Source organism: Nyctereutes procyonoides, unplaced genomic scaffold (assembly GCF_905146905.1).
Source record: "Nyctereutes procyonoides isolate TBG_1078 unplaced genomic scaffold, NYPRO_anot_genome, whole genome shotgun sequence".
Lineage (NCBI taxonomy): Eukaryota > Metazoa > Chordata > Mammalia > Carnivora > Canidae > Nyctereutes > Nyctereutes procyonoides.
This window is the reverse complement of record NW_026575135.1, coordinates 25,312,843-25,320,598: the sequence shown is the minus strand read 5'-3', so window position 1 is coordinate 25,320,598 and position 7,756 is coordinate 25,312,843. Positions and strand designations below refer to the sequence as shown.

Here is a 7,756-nt window from a genome sequence, read left to right as displayed (position 1 = left end):
GAGGCAGGGAGTTCAACATCAAGCTAGACTCATTACTGGTAAAGAAACAGTAGTCATGTGTTTCATGAAGAAGAGGATGCTTAGTTACATTTGTAGTTGCAAAATATTATTTTCTCTGTCTTACTCTAAGCAGTCACAGAGTGATCTTCTCTAAGGATTGATTCTATTCTTAAAAGCTGTTTAGGTTTAATGTGGAACATTACTGCCAAGTTGTCAGCCCCAGCGAGCTGCTAGGGTCATCTTCCACTTTGTCACCACCACAGAGAGTTTGACACCCTCCTTTACCCCACACTGCACAGGCCTCTGAAAGACAGGTGCCATTCCTAGTTAATGAGTCTTGACAGAAGAATTTCTCAAAGCTTGAAAAACTTCAACTGCCCTCTTTCCAGGACTTCCTCCTACTTCTCAGGATTCTTTTCTTGCTCTCATGTGCATTTGTGTATGGGTTAAAATACAGAAGGATGCATACATGAATTAACATTGTTTTTTTAAAATAAACTATATAAAATTAACTAACATAAAGTGTCTATTCCCTAATCCGTTTGCAAGCCATCTTATTTTTCTTCCCAGTTTCAAAATGAAAATAAGAGTGTTCTATTCAAGGCTAACAGCTTGAAAAAATAATACACCAACAGCATAGAGGTTCTCATTTTACAAGGGATAGATATGCAACTAACGAATCTAAAAGTTATTTGTTTGGATTTCAGAGAGTTTTATAATACAGTTAACAATATCAACTTGTGTTTATTCATGTGTCTTTTTTGAAGAAGTATTTTAAAGATTATTTATTTATTTATTTATTTATTTATTTATTTATTTATTTACACAGAGAGAGAGAGCACAAGCAAGGGGAGTAGGAGAGGGAAAAGCAGACACCCTGCTGAGCAGGGAGCTCAATGTGGGGGCCTGACCCTAGAACCCTGGGATTGTGACCCAGCCAAAGGCAGACACTTAACCTACTGAGCCACCCAGGCACCCCTCAAAGATGTATTTCAAAGGGAAATGATTTTCCCAATTCAACTATTCTATGAATAAGATTAGAAAAAGTAATTTTGACTTTGAAATCAAATTCTCTAAAGATATGTTAATATCATGTACTATATTGGACTATATTTTGGACTAGTATTTTGGAACTATACAAAATATCTCCATGAATTTTAAGAACTGGATCTAATAAATGCATTAGAACACACAATGTTTTATTTATTTATAAACACACACATATTGTAAAATAACAATATACATAAAGTTCACCAGTGTACTACTAGCAGTAGCTTAAAATCCAAAATACTGATCTCAGGGTCCCGAGGTCAAGCCCCATGTTGGCTCTGTGCTGGGCATGGAGCCTAAGTTTTTCTCTCCCTCTCCCTCTGCTCCTCCCCCCCACTTTCACTCTCTTTCTCTTTCTTTCAGATAAATGCATGAATCTTAAAAATTATCCAAAATATTTTGTAATACTTTAAACTTCTCCGAAGAATCCTGTTCTATAATCCATAAATCTTCATGATCACTTGTTAATTTAACCAGTATAGTGCTTTTTCAGTAAACTCTCAAGAGTTATGTAATAATAACAATAATTACCGTAACAATGTTAGATCAGTATATATGGAATGAGCTACATTTCTCGGAGTCCATTAATAGAACCTTCGGGAAACCAAGAAGTTAAAAGTAAATTAACAACAAAAAATCCCAATAGAATCAGGCCTTGAAATGTGCATATAGCTCACTTTTCTCAAACAAAACTCCAAACATAAAATGGATAGATTAAAATAACTAATATTAGTCTAAAATTTAATATGATAACTCAGTAATTCAAAGGTTAATATGATACATGATTAATACAATAACACAGTAAGTAGAACTACCAGGAGATAAGGCAGATGGAAGTCTGGCCTTCTCCTTCCCCCTGACTGAGCACATAGTAGAGACACTAAGTTGCTCCTGCAACACCTACTAAGCACACCTGAGCCTGGAGTGGGGCTCTGTGGCTTCTCACCCCAATCCCACGTGCCTCTAGGACCCCAAGGTCTGCATCAACCCTGTGCAGTTCGACCTCAAGTTCTGTCATGTGACACCCAAGGTGTTATCTAGAACGTTTCTGGAGGGGACCGCTAATGTTTCTTCTGGTTGAGGTGCCCAAAGGGTGGGTTGAGGGGTTTGAACATGATGAAGAATTTCTGAAGATCCACCACTCGCTGCTGGAGCTGGATGTGTCAGAGGGCACCTTGCAATGCCCAGAGTCTGGACATCTGTTCCCCTACAGCGACAGGGTCCCCAACATGCTGCTGAGTGAGGAAGGCACCCAGACTTAAACGGGCCCTTTACCAGTTTTCATGCTGTGATCCTGTGGATCTTTGTTTGCTGGTGCTGCCCTGTATCCCCAACCCTTGACCCAGTAACACACCAAAGGCACAGTGTTCCTGAGTTCTATATTCTATTTTTTCCCACTAAAGGTTCAAACCCTCCTCCCCACAAAAAAGAAAAAATAAAATCTTACTTTTTGGCATATGAATTAACTAGAACATAATAAACAAAAAGAACTTTAACTTTAAACAAAAACAATGTAGGAGCTACTTGTAAACAGTTAATGAGGAAAAAATCTCTATGAAGAAATAATGAGAAGGATATACAGTTAGAGATTTAAAAAAAAAAAAAACATAGCCAGGTGACAGTTTGTTATCCAAGCCAAATTTAAGTTTAAGTTTGAATTTACCTTAAGAGGAATCAATCCTAATATAAATTAAATGCTAATCAGAAGATGTAGAGATCATTTGAAATAGGATAAAACCTTCCTAAAGAGTAATTACTCATAAAATTATAATTGGCTTAAGGGCAGCACCAATTACAAATGCATTTCAGCTCAACCATAACTAAATACCTATAAGCAAACTATCTCTTAATACCTTATTGGATTAACCTATATATGCAGAGAAAAAAGTACTGCAGTAGTAAATACTGCTTTGCATAATCCCTTATCAAAAATGGATAAGCCATTGATAGAAAATAGATAGAAAAAACTTTTTAACATATTAATTTAATATACTGTTAATCTGAAATATAAATGGAATAAGGAATAATTAAAAGAAGTTAAAGTAAATGAGCATTCAACCTTCATTTATTGGCTAAAAGAACCCATAAAACTGAAGTGTATTAATTGAATATGAAAACTAGTTATCTACAAAACTAAAGGAATCATTATCTGAATTAATTATTTTGATTGAGTGACCTCAGAGCATAGAAAAGCCAGTGAATGATCAAATATAATCACTCAAAATACATAACCATCGTTAGTTGCACCAAAATTTTTATCAATAGAATGGATTTCTCAAGTGGAAACAATGAAATCCTATTTTAGAGGTCAAACTGATGTTAAAATTCATGATTTTATTTTTGTATTCAGACATCCTAGAGACGTAACTTCTACTAAAGAATTTTAACATCATTAAAATTCTGTGTGGCCTGAAATCAAATCAGAGCAGTTGCTTTTGGTTTCTCTTAATATAAAGATATCTCATAGTATGAAAGGACTTGAGAAATAAGGTCTATTTAACAAAAGGGATTAATATCAAATAGATATATATATTTGAATATAAGAGATTATTAAAATCCTTCTATACTAATTGGGCTCATTGATTGATAGAATCCAGTAGTAACATAAATTTAAAATTTTGTTTTAGAGGGCTCAATTTTTTTATTTCAACAATCATGTTACTAATTACTTTGCATTTACTAATTACCCCTATCTATTAGCCTTAGTCTTCTTAATGCTTAACCAAAAAATTTTGAATCACATTGAATTTCAAGAAGAATCAAAGATTGTAGGTCCATATGGACTTCAGCCACTTGCAGATGCCATAAAATAATGTATCAAGTAACAACTTCGACTTCTAACTTTATCAATACTAATATAGGTTATCACACCTATTATCCTCCTGACCTTATTAACAATATGAACATCCACATTAAGAGCATATCCACTAATAGCATTAAACCTCAAACTACCATTTGTCTGTATGAAGCTTAGCTGTGTAGATAGTTAAGCTCAGAGTGTGCCCTCTAACTGGAGCTGGGTGAGCACAGCAAAAATTCCACACAAGGTCACAATGACAATTATTCTGTTATAGGTAGTAATAACCACACACACACACACACACACACACACACACACACGCTCTTTACATTAGCAAATACCTTCCCAAAATAACTGGCTTTGATCTACTTCTAACTTTTGGGAAAAGAGGCAGAAGGAGCCCAGACAAGGTTTTATTTAGCTGCTTCTTGGAATGTGTGATTCAGTATATAAGTTAAACCACCCAGTTGGTAAAATGAATTATCTTCTGCCCTTATATTTGCTAAATAAAGCTTATTCTTAGCCATTTTACAGAGACTTATCTACTTTTGACTATACTTAGCAAGTCACAAAGTGATCAATGTATTGACTACTTGGTTTTTAAACTAGAATAGTAGACACAACTAATAAGAGAGACAGTTAATTCAGGCTGACCTTAATCAGTGAGGTTTTTATTAGAAGTTTAGATTTATAACTGGTTATAATTGATTATCATTGCCCTTGTCTTTTTTTTTTTTTTTATGATAGTCACACAGAGAGAGAGAGAGAGGCAGAGACATAGGCAGAGGGAGAAGCAGGCTCCATGCACTGGGAGCCCGATGTGGGATTCGATCCCAGGTCTCCAGGATCGCGCCCTGGGCCAAAGGCAGGCACCAAACCGCTGTGCCACCCAGGGATCCCCTGCCCTTGTCTTAATAATAATTTTCTTTATAGCAATGCTAAACCCAGTATGTGTATCATGTCTTAATATTTTTATCTCTTTAGCTGCTGGGGTATCTATCACCTGAAGTCCCACAGTCTAAAGGAAATGTATTTTTAAAAATATTGCGAACTACTTATCAACATCATTCTAGATGTTTATATTAGAATTATGAAACATTATACACTAATTCTGACAGCATCTATGACTCATGACTACTTATAAAAATAGATTTCATAGAAAATGTGTAATTACTGGCAAAATATTCCTCAATCATGTTTTATATGCCAAATAAAGCTTTACTTCACACATGATCATTTCAGTTTTGAAACTGACCCTTAGAATTGCTCTCAGTGTCTTTATAAGTAATGTATTGATACTGATCCTATTCTTCTTATACTAATTTAGTATGACAAATTCTGAATCTCAGTTTTGCTTTAAACCCAGTGAAAAGCAATTAATCTATTAGTATCACGACATTTAACATTATTCACTTCCATAATTAGTAATGTCACACTCTGATTACTGCAACTACAGCCTATATCCAAAAGAATTAAGAGCGTGTGAATTTGGATTTGAAAATCTAGAACTGTCCACCTGTAGGTTACAACAAAATGCTTCCCATATCAATAAAAGAGTTACCGTTTGACCCCCCAATTTTATTGTTACTAACACTGCCTCGGATTTCCCAGTATATCAACCTATAAATGAAGTAAAAAAAATGAAATAAATAAAATAAATAAAAATAAAATAAAAGCTAGGAGTCATAGATTTAGCCTACAAATGAATTATAAAAAAGACTTGTAAGAGTGAAATTAGTATAAGCACAAAACAAATAACTTTGACACTTTAGATTATGGGTTATACCATAATTACCTAATACCCCTATCAATATAAATCTCCCAGTCACATTCATAATATCCCTTATAAGTCTGTTAATTTATCTCATATAATAACTTCACTAAAATGTTTAGTGGGCATAATATCTTTTTTTATTTATTTATATACTTTATTAAAACTAAATGCTTAGCACTTCTTATAAGACTGATATATGCATGTTTCTTTTTTAAATTTCAAAATTCTCATTCCATATAAATTTAAAAATTGCTTTCCTACCTTAACTATGGTGCTCTAAAACAAATAAAATCAGAAGTAACTGTCTCCTAAAACCTCATTATTTAATAAATTTGTTACATAAATAAGCTTTATGTTTTTATTGTTTTTTTTTTTAAACTGCAAGCTGCAATTTTATTAACACTATTTTTCTCTTAAACCAAGTTCATCATGCTGACATTCCCAGTGTTGGGAGGTACAAATACCATTAACTGTCTTCATTATTTGCATCACCAAGGAGTTCTTTCCCCATCTTGTTCTGAAGGATGAATAAAAGCTTGAGGTGTATGTTCAGAAGATAAACTGCTGCATGAAGTCCCCCTATATTCACCCAGACAGTATGTACCTTCCGCCAAACATGTCCCATTCCAAATAATGTCTTGGCAAAGCATTTCTTGTCCTGAGTAAGTAGTGCAGCTCACCCTGTCCCTGGTCCACAGACATGGCTCATCTCCCATAGGCAAGCTGGATAAAGGTTCCAGTTTCTCTTTTTGGAGCCCATCCTTTTTCCGAAAGGCATGTCTGTTACAATAATGTCCACAGAGCCAGTTCTCAATGGCAGATTGCAGATATCCCACTGAACAGCATCTATGGGCAAGCCCCAGGACACTTTGCCTTCTTTAATTTGGCTCTTGGTCAATAAAGATGAGATGTTATTTGCTGCTCTATCCACAGCCAAAGGATTATTATCACCAGCAATATGATAACAGTTAGACCATTCAGTAGCCCCCTCTATTGGTACTGCTCCTGTTCCACACATTGGATCAACTATTATATCAGTAGGTTGAGGAGCACAGAGCCTGAGCATCCCATAGGCAAGAGTAGATCTAAGAGTTGTAGGTCCAAAATGTGTAATATTTCTTCGGCAGAGACTCTCTTCTGTCAATGCAATGCCCACAACAATTTCTTTATCATGGATGTTCAAAAGAACCTCCACATCAAAGTTGGTCATGTCAGCTTTCCACTTAAAGTAATCTTGAATAGCACCTCCAAAATCTCTTGTGGCCTCATTTGAGGAAAAGCAGTGTTTCTCTCCTGCCCTGTTGCACGTGACCCTAAACTTCAACACTTCAGGTTGAGTTTCTTCTTTTGAGCTTTCATCCTTCTCATCTTTACAAGATGCCAAATCATCACCTACTAATGTTGAGATCTCTTCTTTGATGGCTGGATTTTCATAATAGTCTAAGATATGGGAATCTAAGGTATTGTTAATGAATCCTTTTTATCATCTCTCTCATCTGTTTTGTCTCCTTCTCCATTATTAATCTTCTCTTTACTTGAATTCTGATTTATCTTTTTGCACCTTTTTTTTTTCTTGAAGCTAGTGTTAATTTTCCATACTTTTAAAGGGTCTGACCATGGAAGCTTCCCAGCCAATTCTTCAAAATCCTTTAGAACTTCTTCCTTTGTTTCTTTGAATGGGTAATCTTTAAATTCCTTAATGACCACAAATAAGTTATCAACTGATCTCAGACAATGAACCACATTTGTGCCCATGAACCAGTCTTTCCTTCCAACTTTCTCCATCAGTGGTTCTTTATTTTTTCACTTACCAGCCTCCAAACTTTGCTTTATGTTTTTATTGTACTATTTTTCAACTCACTACCTACATCCTTGCCAGTAGGTACAAGCTGATTATCATTAGTCATACTAGTTGCTAGCCAATTTCCCCTATCTAACCTGCCTGAAATCCCCAAATAATACTAGATTTAAATGTTTATTTTAGTTCAAATAATTTTAATCATTCACTTGACAAACATCTTGTTCTATATAATATTTGAAGCAATATTAGTTCCAATATTTATTATTGCCATTTGATAGAGAAATGAAACCCAAAAAATGAATACAGACAGGATTCTACTTTTCATTATAGA

The 7,756-nt window shown here is 34.8% G+C and overlaps 1 pseudogene; it reads right to left on the bottom strand.

The window, feature by feature from the left end:
* Positions 1 to 6,112: 6,112 nt before the first annotated feature.
* LOC129494574 (tRNA (guanine(6)-N2)-methyltransferase THUMP3-like) lies at positions 6,113 to 7,409 on the bottom strand (annotated as a pseudogene).
* Positions 7,410 to 7,756: the final 347 nt, after the last annotated feature.